This window comes from Meleagris gallopavo, chromosome 2, assembly GCF_905368555.1.
Source record: "Meleagris gallopavo chromosome 2, MGAL_WU_HG_1.1, whole genome shotgun sequence".
In the NCBI taxonomy this organism is placed as follows: Eukaryota; Metazoa; Chordata; class Aves; order Galliformes; family Phasianidae; genus Meleagris; species Meleagris gallopavo.
Window position 1 is genome coordinate 15,078,867 of NC_139405.1, and position 13,407 is coordinate 15,092,273.

General features: G+C 43.6%; 1 protein-coding gene across 1 annotated transcript in view; it reads left to right on the forward strand.

Annotated features, from left to right (window-relative positions):
* The first annotated feature begins 12,859 nt into the window (after positions 1 to 12,859).
* SYNDIG1 (synapse differentiation inducing 1) overlaps positions 12,860 to 13,407 on the forward strand; it is a 61,994-nt gene continuing 61,446 nt past the window's right edge. The window contains exon 1 of the mRNA XM_085219046.1: positions 12,860 to 13,091. The gene's annotated coding sequence lies outside the window, so the exon portion shown is untranslated. The remainder of the gene's footprint in view (positions 13,092 to 13,407) is intronic.

Sequence of the window (13,407 nt, forward strand, 5' to 3'; positions counted from 1 at the left end):
TCCAGTGCCTAGAAATCAGAGAGAGGACTCAGTGGGATGGAGCCAACAGCAGCTCGGGATTCAAGGCTGTGTTAGTTTGTTTTTTTAAAGCCTCTGCATTACTGACATTACAGCAGTGGTTTACTGGAGCTGTGTGGCCCTGGAATTGATCCTAGATGTCTTGATTCATCATTGAGAGTGCTCACCCTGAGAGGTAAACTCAGTACTGTTTTGTGGTCATTGCTCCCACATTGCTATCAGTGCCCTACTTCGTCATTTTGGAATGCAAGACTACATGAAAGGAGCAGCCATGCTTCTTTCACCTGCTTTAGTAGAGAACAGGCCATTTTTATCCTCATTTTATATTGCTTCTTATTTACACACTTATTCACTGTTGCACTCAATTACCTGTCATCCCAATGTATGTTTTTCTCACAGAGCTGATGGAAGCAAGTACAGCTTTTATAGTGCAGTTGAGACTGTGGCTTATCTGGGATATCCCTGCCCTGAGCTGCTACCCTGGAGGTAGAACTTCTGTTTAACATTTCATAGAATCATAGTGTGTCTTGGGTCGGAAGGTACGCCAAAGACCATCAAGTTCCAACCCCCCTGGCGAGTCAGGGCCACCAATCTCCAAATGTGATACTAGATCAGGCTGCCCAAGGCCCCATCCAGCCTGGCCTTGAACACCTCCATGGACAGAAAAGCATCCTGAACCTCTCTGAGCAGCCTGTTCCAGCACCTCACCACTCTCTCTGTGTAGAACTTTTCCCTGACATCCAATCTAAACATTTGCCGAGGTATACAAGTATCAGGCAACAGCTTGAGGCAGGAATGCCAGTTGGACAGAGCATCTGCTCTCCTTCTGTCTTGCACAGCTTTCCTACCACTTGTTCCTGTCTCAGAAAGGTAGACCTGCCCTTGTGGAAACAACTTCCAAATTACAGTTCCATAGTAAAGGAACGGGTTCACATTATAATTTCCAATGAGACCTCAACAAAATTTGTATTTGCCATGGACTGATTATTTTAAATACATCTTCCTGAAGCAAATGCTGTTATAAAATCCTGCTCACCTTGTGGGCACAAAACACACTGGAACTCTCCCATTCAAGAATTGTATACCAGTGTATGTTGTAATAATAATATGATGCTGAGTTAGAAGGTGAACTTCTGCAGATGAAATTACCAGGCTCTAAAAGCTCATAATATAGGTATGGTTGGCCAGTGAATTAGAACAAAATCCCACAGTAATAAATGAAATCAAGTTTTCATGAAGACTATGAAGCAAATGCTACATGTGGCACTGCAGTTTCTATAAGAGGTTATTGGACAGCATTAACTCATCGTGCTCTTCAGCTGAGATGCAGACAACGACTACCTGTGTCAGTTTCTGGCATTGGCTCTGTATCAGTCCATGAGCTAGATATGATTATCTCTGCTCTCGAGTTGAAGGGGTATCTGAGGTTGCCTGCATACATCTTCTGTGTAACAAATCTCCTTCACTGCAGAAGTGATTGAGGCGCGTCCACTAGTGGGAGAGGTTACAAAAGCTTCAGTTTTGTTTAACAGCTACCAGCCTATGCTGTTGGATCAGCCACATTCACACTTTGTGATCTGCTTTGGAGAGGCCAAGGATCTGGCAAGATCCTAGAGGAGAAAAAGGGGGGTGCTAGGAGATTGCTTAGCCAACAGCTAAGGTCTGCTCTCAGACTGCAGCAGCTGTCCTCCAATCACTGCCGTGTTTTCTCCCAGGAAAACAATGCCCAGTTTCTCCTGGCCAAAATTCAGCTACCGCTGACTTGTAAGCACCACCCGGAGCAATTCATTTTCACTGCCGGTTGATCAGCCATGGATGCTGTTTGTTCTACAGCTATTGGCAGAGAGACACCAGTGACTTGGCTGCCCTTTATGTGCTGCTTTCACAGATATGAAACTTACCTTTAGTTCTGTGAGCAGAGCGGCAGGGCACGAAGGTGGTAGGAAGCTTCAATAACCTACTGCATATAATTTATGACCTTCACATGGACAGATTAGAAAGACGGAGACACGATTTCCCTTTTGGTTAATTACCATAAGAAGAACACAGACAGGGTGTACACTTGACTTCAGTGTACTCTGCAGCAGTGACCGGGGTCTCAGAAAAGGCATAAGGTAGCCCAAAATTGCCCAAGTCAGCATGATCTGATAAAACAAGTAAATTATACAGATTTCTCTGATGAGTTGACATAGCATCTGGAATCCACACACAAATGTTTTTTTAACACAACTGTCTCATTTTGTCTTTTTCTTGAAGTCGGACCAAAGTTCAGGTTTATATGTACATGAAAAATTCATGCAGAACATGCAAATAAACAGGAAACTCACCAAGGTTCAATTTCGGATATTATTCGCGTTAGCCCAAATATGTATTTCCTGGAAAATGTCTAACACGGGCTCTAAAGGATTGCTGTGTCCACACTCTCAGTGAAAGGTATATGGAGCCCTCACTGCAGGGGGCATCACACATGAAGATCTGTCAGATGTTATCCTCTCAGTGTTACAACGTTACGATTATTTCCAATACATAGAAATGCCAGAGGAGCAGCTAGGATAGGCTGGAGACACACACCATAGACATTGTTAGTACTATTAGTTAGTTAAAAAGCAGTTTAACTGTGCTTAACACAGACTGATAACTGAACAGCAAGACTTGAGGAACTTGAAGTGCCTATCAGATAGCAGCTTGCTTTTGTGGATGATGTGCATTCATGTGCATCCAACTCTCCTTTCAAATCTCTGAAGCTCAACAGCAGCACTGACCCAAAGGGATGTTCTAATGAGTAGCTGTAGTGGAAATGCTAAGTCGCAGCCTGAACTAGTGATTGCACTCCTGGTGGGAAAGCAGGGCCAATCCAGGGGAGCTCAGGTGCATGCAGTGTACCTGATTGAGTGGAAGGGGAGGAGCCAGGATCCACCCCTTCCCAGACCTCATTTAAGGGCTGGCAGTGGAGGTAAGGGCATCTTTAGCTGGAGATCTCTGCCTACCTAGGGCCTTCTAAAGGAAAGCTACTATCATCCTATTATAGCATTACAGCAGCTGAGGCTTTGTGGTTACTCTTCTCCGTCCTGGTTATACCCAGGAGCCAATGGTTCATCTCCACTGATGATACATTTGGAACAAAACTATACTCAAGAGTCACTGGGATGTGTTGCAGACCCCCAGCATCCAAGTGAATTAACAAAAATAATGATCCTGCTCTACCACTCCTCTCAAAGGGAGATGGATGATATCCTTACTACAGCTAGTGAGAGATTATGCCATTGAGTGTTTGAGACACTTGGAAACCTCATGTTTGAAGAAGGTGAGGAGTGAGATTCTCTAGCAGCAAAGGAGTGGTGAGAGGAGAAAGCACGTGTAGTAAAGACATACATTTCATCAGAGTGTGAATATGTCAACGTTTTTTACAATTGACTTTTCAGTGCATGTTTTCTTTGAAGTTTCACGTTTACAAATATGAGAGAGAAGGATTTCTTCAGGATTTTAAGAGATGGTTGAGTACCTTTTCAGCCCATCTATTTAATCAGGCCCAAAAATAAAGCCAGTTTTGTTTTCAGCTCATCTCAGAGAATTATTCCACTGAAATTCCTCAGATGCCTCCTGAAGGACATAAAGTCTGGAAAACAATGGAAGAAGAAGAATTCAGGGAGAGAAGAAAGATGGATAACAGATAAAGCCTTACTAAAATCACCTGCAATTGCAGCCTACATCCAAATATTTTGGCATGTGGGGCAATGAGAGTTTAGTTACATGTTCTGGAGTAAATGTAAAGGAACTTGGAGGTGTCTCTGAAGGTTCTCAAGAAATGTGTAAATGTGTTACTTAGGGACATGGGTTAGTGGGCAATATTGGTGGTAGGTGGTTGGTTGAACTGGATGATCTTAAAGGTCTTTTCCCACCTTAATGATTACATGATTCTATGATTGTTCTTAATCCTTATGCTTTTCCAGAAAAATAGCTATAGGATAGTGTCACAGATCATAGAAGCACTGGGGTATTACCTGGAGAAAATCAGCCTAATCTCATCAGCCATGCCATTTCACCCGCCTGAAGCTGTTCTACATGAAGCACAAGTGTGCATTTCCTTGATTTACTTGTAGGTATGTTGTAGTTGGAAATTTCAATAGCTTGAAATTGTAGAAATAACAAGTCCCAGCATGCCTAGAAAGGTCAGCTCTGAGGTTAGAGCTGTGGTTGTACATATCAATTTGGATTCAGGAGCTCTGTTTTATCAACTGTCTTGAGCAGACTGTGCTGATTTCTGCATTTTATATGCTCAGCATAGTCTGCTGTAAGTATTCCTCTTTCCGATCAGCTGAAAAATTCCCTGTGGGATCCTGCTCTGCATTTCCCTGGAGTAAGAGCTTTTTGGACTAAAAAAATAAGTGTGCTTTTATATTATTATTATTCATTATTTATGAAGCCATGGCAGCTGTATATCACAAAGTTTAAACCTCCCTGTCTTCCTTCTGGTAAGCACGACACAGAAATTTAAGAAAGTGTTATTGTCCCAGTGATTTCAGCAATTTATGGAACAGGTAGATTACAGGAAGTGGATAAAGCTGGCAGACTAACTGCTTGCAAGCAAGAGGCATTTAATGGAAATAAGTTATTTTGTGAGGAAGAGCCTGCACTAATCAAGCAAAGCAAAATTTACAAGGCACTCATAAAAACTGGTAAAACATATCTGGTATCTTGTCAGTAGCAGAAGAAATAAAAAGATTTATAAAGGTCTAACTCAAAAGAGTGAGACATCTGGAGTTCTTTAAAAGTATCTTTAATTGGGGTCAGCCCCATGAATGTATGTAGTTGTTATACTGGAGCAGATGTGTGTAATGCAAATCCAGGGCATTTTTTTTCCCAGTGCACTAAGAAGAAATACAGTTCCACTGTTTGTATTTAGGCCCAAATGCCCAGAGATTCATATCAAAGCTGTCACAGAGGTTTTGTCGCCAGTAGTATTCACAGCAACAGGAAATCTTGTATAAACGAGGCATGAGATTTCTGCAGTTTCCTTGTTTTAGTAAGAAAAAAGGTCTACCTGAACTCATCTTTAAGCTGAATTATGTTTTTAATTTGCATCAGTATCTTTTTGTGTTTAGCATTAAGTACAGAGGAGCCGTGAATGATGGAAGCATTCTTAATCAGAAATTGTGATGTTTCTTCCAAAAACATTCTCCAAACCTTGCCCATCTCAGTTTTCTATTAATGGAAACGTGAGATGTTGGAACATCTACACACTGTGGAGAGGGGTTCAATTTTCCTCTTAATAACCAAAAGTTCTCAAGGAAAACAAACACTTTAAAATATATTTATAAACACAAGCAATTTATGCTGAAAAGCAATTTTAATGGAAAAAAATATTTTTAATTAAGGGCCAGATGGTGCTTTTAAAACACAGCCTTGAATAAAGATTACACACCTCTCAGAAGTTTGTACCTTAGAAATGAGAAGAAGGTTCAAAAAACTCGCCTGGTAGAGGTGGTATTCTCTGTGTCTGTACAGTTAGTCAGTGTATGCTTAGTACTTCTGTAAACTGAGTGCCAAGGAGATGTAAGAATAACCACCATGGATCAGACCAAAGCTTTGTTCTCCTACAGTGGTAGAAAAAACAGGTGCTGTGGGAAACCCACCAGAATATAGGAAATATGGTAATACTTCTAAAACCTATCATGGCCTAACCCAGCCTAAACCTAACCTATCCTTCATGGCTCCAGGCTTTTCCAAACTAGACATAATCACTACCTACTAAATATCCTCACTGAGCCTCTTCCATAAACATATCCCACCTCTCCTCCACCCATGGAAACTCACATACACAACAACTTTAAGCCAGATGCTCCACAGATCTGCAGCCTGTAGCATGGAGAACCACTTCCCTCTTTATCCCTTTTTGGAACTTGGCCCTTCTTATCTTCATTTGATGTCAGCCATGATGTTTAGAAAAAAGCTTAAGTGTATACCAGGACCTATCTTCTCCGACTCCTCTGTTGCTTTTGGAGCACGACCAGCACAACTCCTCTCTTCTTCTACATGCATCTTTTATTCCCTTCATACAGAAGAAGAGCCCATACTAGGAACAAAGAAATGTGATCCCAGTAACTTCCTCCCTTCAATTTCAGTGGATTTTCAAACAGGCCTAAGATTGCCCATGTATAATCTGTTTTTTCCCAAATCTCTTGCTCTCTGCAATGTGCCATCCCATTGATGAATGACGTGTTTGGCATCAGGACATCTGCAATTTGAAAGGGCTGTGCTCTCATTGCAGCCACCCACTTGACTGCTTCTGCTGTCCATGGGACAGATCTGCCAGTCATGATTTGTAATCAGTTGTAGTTGTCCTGCTGTCACAGAGGTATGAGTGTGTTGAGAGTCAGATTTGAATGCGGGCTGTTGCTAGAAGGCTTGAAAAGGAAGGCTAGAGTAATGAGCTCTACATCAGCTCTTTTCCTGGACAAATTGTGTGGCATTTCTGTCAAAATGGATATGTGGATATTTCTGATAAATTTGGTTATATCTTACTCCTTTTATAACCACTAGTAAGTGTGCCATTTGGAAGAAATGAGTAGCAGGCTATTAAATATTTAACTTTCCAAATTTAATTTGTTAAATCTCCTGGGAGGAGTTTTCAAATCAATTGCAGTATGCTTTGGGAGTAGATCCAGGTCAGCTGGGACTTTAGCCCCCCTTACCCTTATTCTGAGGCAGAAGAAACAATGTACAGCAATGACTGTTTTGACTTCATTTTCAGCTTTCCCTTTTTAGAAACAGTGGCTTGGCTCCCCAACTGGTTATAAATCCAGGTCTCTGCAGTGGAACTATTCTGATTTACATCAGAGGAAAATCTGGCCTCTAGCTGAGAAGAAATGGGCTGCCAGTTTAATTACTTCATCCCAGGTATGGCATTAATAATATGGGAATAAATTTAATGCTGCTAAGTAACAGCAATACAGAGGATTTTGTCACTTGCATGACAATTAATGTGTGATGCACGGTATTTCTTCTTCTCCTGAGTTCCCTTTTAAATGATGCTCCTTGTGACTTGAATTTCAAAGAGTACTTATCCTAGTATTTCTCATTATTGATGGTGACTGTTCACAGGAGCAGCTCATGGCTGCTTTGTTGGCTCATCACTTTTGATTCCATGCCCAGATGCTAAGGACAGAAGCGTGCAATTAATTTGGAATCTCAACCCTTCATTGATTTCAGTTGGGAGTTTTTCCTTGAACACCAAAGGCCTGATCTGTCCCTGACTACCTTTAAAATTGAATTTATATGGAAAATATCTTTCTTTCCCATTATAGGTCTCTTCTGTGAGAAGGGATCTCAAAGCTCCACTCTCCTATAAGAATGTACAAGAGATCAGCAGAGAGGCATAAAATGTAGGTGATCCCCTCACTGTCAGTGGAAAAAAAAAATAAAAAATTTTGAGACATAGATATAAAAAAAAGGTGAAAAGGACAAGCTCCTCCCATGAACAAGAAGAACAGAGATGCAAAAGTTGACATTTTTTAAGATTGTTTCCTCTTTGCCTGGAATAAGAGTAGTCTCCAAATAGCCAGGCTTCCCTTGTTCACATCCCAGTTCCCCTGGAAGTGCCTTGAGCCAGGGCTCTGGCTGGTTAGGACAAGTGGAATATGACCACCTCAGAAGCAGCCTCATAGTCTGATCAGGGTGCCACATGAGCCACGTAATGAGCTATGGCATTGCTGGAGTACCTCTAGAGATTTTGTTAGGACATTTTCTTTGTGAACATCCTGTTCTTTCTCTTCAACAGTTACTCCAAGGAGGGATAACCCTCTCATTATATATAAAAACAGGTAAGTAGGTAGAAATTTATGACCAAGTTAAATTTAAGTTCTCCTTGCATTTTGAGGTTGCATCAGTTAATTCAATGTCCATTCCAAGTAGGTGTTCATCAGCCAGAGGGATTAGTGAATATAATGAAATGTTTGGAGGGCCATTCCAGTTCTCTCTCCACATCTACAACATCTACTCACCATAATGTCCTATCATTCAGTTTAATATGTGCCCAGTTAGACATAAATGTGCCTGCATATATCTAGGTGCTGCACATCCCGTGGGACTGAGTAGCCTCCTCTTTTTCTGTCTCAGCTACTTATTGTATCAGATCTCTGGGGAAAGGACTGCCTCTTGTCATGTTTATGTACAAGTCCTTACATACAGGAGCCTGGGAAATCCATAAGATAAATAATAGGGCCAGTTTCATGGCACTCAGCTCCAAAGGGGTGTCTGACATACAATTAGGCAGTTATGCTGCAGTTTCACAGTGGATGAAGACATTTTAATGGGAAATGCCGAACAACTCAGAAGCTCCCTAATCATATCCAAGGGAACCTTTATCATCTCAGATATCTGTCAGACTCTGTTCAAGGTCTGTAGCACCTAAATATTGTCACCAGTGACTGGTTCCTTTGCTTACAAAAAAATCAAAAGGTGGCCTTGGCATGTTTCCTTTCTGACAGATGGCCATGTCTCAGTCAGCACTAACTTCTGCCTTTCATGGCTATCTCAAAAGACTGACATTGCAAGAAAGTGCAGAAATGGTACAATCCCTTGGAGCTGCCCTTCCTGCTCAAGGAGCGGTCTTATGAATAGGAATGCGTTAGTGCCAGTTCTTGAAGTAAGGTTTTCTGGAAGAATCCCAAAAAATCCAAACATGAGAACTACCTGTAGTGGGACGAGGCACAGATGGCAAAATAAAAGCAGTGTGCTTTTTTTGAGTATCCAAGTCTCTGGGCATCTGAGCTCTTGGACATATGAGTAATTGGGGCACTTCAACTGAATTTATGTAACCTATCCAAGAGAAAAGTAGATAGAGACAAACCTTGCCAGAGACTTGTGTGTGTAAGAGGATGGTCCTGTCTCACTTGAGCCAAAAGGTCCACCTGAATTATTTTATTACCAGATGTAAAGTCCTACACCCTGTTTACTTCATCTTCTTAGACAGAATACAGAAGCAACATTTTCTTGCTTCAGGCTAGGCAAAGAATGACAGTAACTGTGGTTAGATTCTTTCTCTCCTGCAAAGAAGTGTGCATGTCCAGTATTAAAGAATAAATGAGAGTTCGAAGCAATGAAATACTTGGTATTCAGCTAAGCTACACTGTTCACTTGGCCAAGAAATAATACATTTTATTTTTCCTTTTGCCATAAATACATAACAAGAACAAAAATGCCCAGCTTGCGGGTAACTTGAACTTCCATTTTTATGCTGGTTTCAGGACTAGGGCAAGCAAAACAACACAAACTTCAGCACCCCCACCTCAGCTTTTTTCTTTCTCAGAAATTTAAAAGCACTCCTGGCTACATCTTTGGGGTCTGATCCAATTAAATGGAAAGATCCTTGTTGCCTTTGGCAGGATCAGATTGCACATTTTTGTCTGCTTCCCAACTGCTCCATATCATCATCCCGAGTTATAACCAAGTGACATGTAGTTCAGACACCAGTATCAGTATCAATGGTACCAATGGGATTTTGGATAGGCAAACCCTTAGGGTGCAGATCTGCAAGCCGTAAGAGCTACACTCTTCTGAACTCAGTTTCCTGCAGCTCAATCATGTCCTTTTTTGTGTTTTTGTGGCTTGCTGCTGCTCTGGATACCAGAACACAGCCCTTGTTTTCCAAATGTTCTCCTTTCTGTCTCCCTTGGTATCACAGAAGTAAAGTAAGGAGGAGACTTAGCAGTTTTCAAGGGAAAATTTAAGACAGGTTCTTTTGCTTGAAGGAGATGATTTATCTCTGATCATCTCAAAGGTCTGGGCTCCAGTCATATACTGGAACTGTGGAAAGGAGCAGCATTTTGTCCTCCCTTCCTTCACTGGTGATAGGTGGTGCTGCTGCTCTTCCTAGAGCCCAGTGATGCGCTTGCAGCTCTTTATCTTTCTACTTTCCTACTCAGAGTTTCCTTTCCCTGCAAGGATGTATACCACACGGGAGACCTGTGATTTGCTTGGATAGCTGGGGACACCAGCCTGACATCTCCCCCAGCAGCTCTCACGAGTGTTTTAGAACATCAACAAGAATAGGCCAATTGATAGCAAGCTTAGCACAAATAGGGACGCAGCTTGATTAATGCTTCTTAGAGCACAGGTTAGTTCCTTCCTTGGTGTTTTTTTGGCAAGAGAAGATATTGACAAGACAACAGAGGATGAAGTATGTTCCAGCCTGTAGATTTTCAAGAAAAGATTAGATGTCTCACTGAGTGATGTGGTTTAGAGGGCACGGTGGGAATGGATGGATGGTTGGACATGATGATCTTAGCAGTCTTTCCAACAAAACTGATTCTATGCTTCTAGGATAGATGCAACTTTTGTCATTGTTGGGTTGTGATTGCTCCAGTAATTGCTTCTGCTGCAAAACTCACGTGAAGCAAATAAGGCTTAATTTCCTCACTGACAGGAAGGTTTTCCTATCACGGTTTTCCATGGTTTCCCTGCACTGAATGAAGAGCGTACTTTTGGTGCACGAAGAATGGGAAAGGTGGAAGCGATAGTGTTACAGAAAATGCTTACTCTCATGCTGATACCAAACCTTGCCTTGATATCAGTATGGAAAACACTTCATTTTGGAAGCGTGAGGGGAAACAAACAGGATCCTGGGTTGCCTGAAAGACAGAAAATCAAACATTCTGGGTAAATGCAATGCTTTACTTCCAGATTAAAATCTAACAAACCCTCTTGGAAATCTTGCCATTTCCTCCAGTCAAGAAGAAACAGTGTTTTGCCAGGAATTCGCCAGCCGTCCAAGCCAGCTGATAGCTCCAGTCAGTAACAGTAATTCTGGATGATAAGGATTTACACTGTAGCAGCTAGAAGATATTTGGTTGCAAGCCAGCACCCCTACAGTTTTGCTCCGGTAGGAACAGAACAGAAAGACAGTCTTTTTCCTAAAAGTCTTACTCAGTTGAGGCTTAATGAATGCAGCTCACAGGCTTCCATTCCTGAGAAAGAAAAGGTGAAAAGCACTTTGTAGAATCAGAGCAATCATAATTTGGGACTATTTTTTTTCATATTTATCCTATCCAATGTCTATTACAGTAAGAGACTATTTTCCTTAAAGCCTCCCTGAAGTCCAGAGGGAGGCAGGAATTATACTGAGTGAATATTGAAGGGAGACACTGAAAACAAAGTTAGGGGCTGGAGGGACACAAATCACTCTCTTTTAAGGGCTGAGGCCAACCTGTCAACCAGGAGGGAGTTTTCTCACCTACCAGATGCTGATCCCTGCCAGCAATGAGATAGCAGATGGACAATGTGTTTCTGGGGTTTTCATATTTCAGGGAAGGCTGATGACAGAGCTAGCCTAGCTTATCTCCCATCATCTGCACTGTGTCCAGGGCTGCAACACAGAGCCAAGTTGTGTCCAGACCCTGAGATGTCTGATCAGAGGGTGAAGGCAATGGAGTGTGGGAATAAAAGAAAGGATGGTCAGGCCTGATGGCAATACTTGCCCTAATGCAGATTTTCCCATGCAGATAGAGGAAGGTATTGCCTCATCCAGACCCATACTTCAAGGAGATTTATTTATGTTTTTTTTTTTTTTTTTTAAACCCTAGTGGAAATGCTGCAGATGAGGGTGTCTCTTGTGTAAGAGAGGATCCTAGATGGTATTACTGAGTTAGCCAAACCAGGGTTCCTGCAGGGTTCTTGTAGGACTGTCTGGAAGAAGTATTCCAAGACCTCATGGTTTTAGTTTCCATCAGGGAACCGAGCTCTGCTGAAAAGGGTATCCTGTAGGAAAGGATTGCTTACTGAAGCTTTCAGAGATAGATATATAGAATTAAATCTATCAAAGCAAAAATGCTAATTGTTTGTGGAATGTTAAAAAAAAAAAGAAGAAAAAGAAAAAAGGAGAAAAATGTTTGAATGTTCCCAAATATTATTCTGAGCTTTTTTATTTTGTTTCTACAGAAGAGACAAGGTTTTCAGTTTCCATCTTTTTTGTGAGATGAAAATGAACGATCCTCTAGTGATGGGCTCCTCTGGTCCAAGAGGATGGAAAAGGCTCATTGCTCATTGTGAGAGAACTAAAATGTTGTGAAAGAGGGGAAAATGGGGCTGGAGGGATTTCCTGCTGAAAATCCCTGAGACAAGCACGAGTTCTTTAGTGTGTCTTATAAATCTTGAATGCTCTCCTTCAGAAAAGATTTGGCATGGGATATTTTGAGAGTATGAAGAACGAACAGTACGCAAGCAGAGAGCTAAAACAGCCTTACCCCAAATAGAGACATCAAGAACACATGGGGGGGAAGTAAGGCCTTGTGTCTCTCCCTGCAGTGAGGAAGGACAGCAATCACCTGAACTGGGCATGGATCTTCCCACCGCATTTTAAGCCATAGATGTTAAAGCATCACAAAAAGTGGTGACAAAGAAGCTTTTAGGAAATTACTTGGCCAGCGGGTATGCTGGAGATGGAAAGAGGAATGAACAAACCCTGTTTTCCCATCTTATCCATGGTTATTAGGAAAACAGGGAACACACCCCCCAACACTGCAGCAGGCAGCCCAGTGTGCTCATTGCCGTACTGAAAAACAGCTGGAAAAAAGAAATAAAGTTCTTCAGAGATGCTGGATCCTTCCCAGCTCCCTGGGGGTCCAGGTGCCCAGCGCAGGGAAGGGGAAGAGGGAGAAAAGAGGCGGAAGGTGGGGAGCAGCAGCGAGGAAGGCCCCGGAGGAGGAGGAAGAGGGACAGATAGGGAAGGGTTCCGTCTTTTCCCCCGGGGCTGTGAAGCTGCTCGTGCTGCAGGAGGAAAGTTGGCCCCGCTGCCACGCAGGGCTGCTTCTCCTGTCTCCCTCCGCCTGCCTCCCTCCTCCCTCCCTCTCTCCCTCCTCCTTCTCCTCCTCCTCCATCACCTCCCCGCGAGTTACGCGCACAGTGCAGCCCGGCGGTGCTGGCGGCTCAGCCCTGCCCGGCCCCGCTCTCCGCTGTCCCCCGCCGCCGGGATGCTACCGGGCACCGCGACCGGGAGCTGAGCCCGGGCAGCCCCGCTGCCCCTCCCGCAGCCCCGGGCGGGCGGATCGCGCTGCGGGTCACCTTGCAGGGAGGAGGAGGTGAGTGACCCCCTCCCCCCCCCGCCCCCCCGACTCCCCAATCACCGCATCTCCGGGGAGCGATGCGCCGCACCTCCCCATCGCCAACCCTCGGAGCGCGGCACGGAGCCGGGGCCGGGGGAAGGGCGGGGGGAGGAACGACGGCTGCCGCTGCGGAGAGGGGTCCCCGGGGGAGCGCAGGGACTCGCGGCCGCCCCCGGGCCGGGATCCTGCCTAAAGGCAGCGCGGTGCGCTCCGCGGCGGTGCTTCCCCGTGTCCCGCATCAGCCGAGATCGCGGGGTCGGAGAGCGATCGGGTTTTTCCCAGGGCCGGGGAG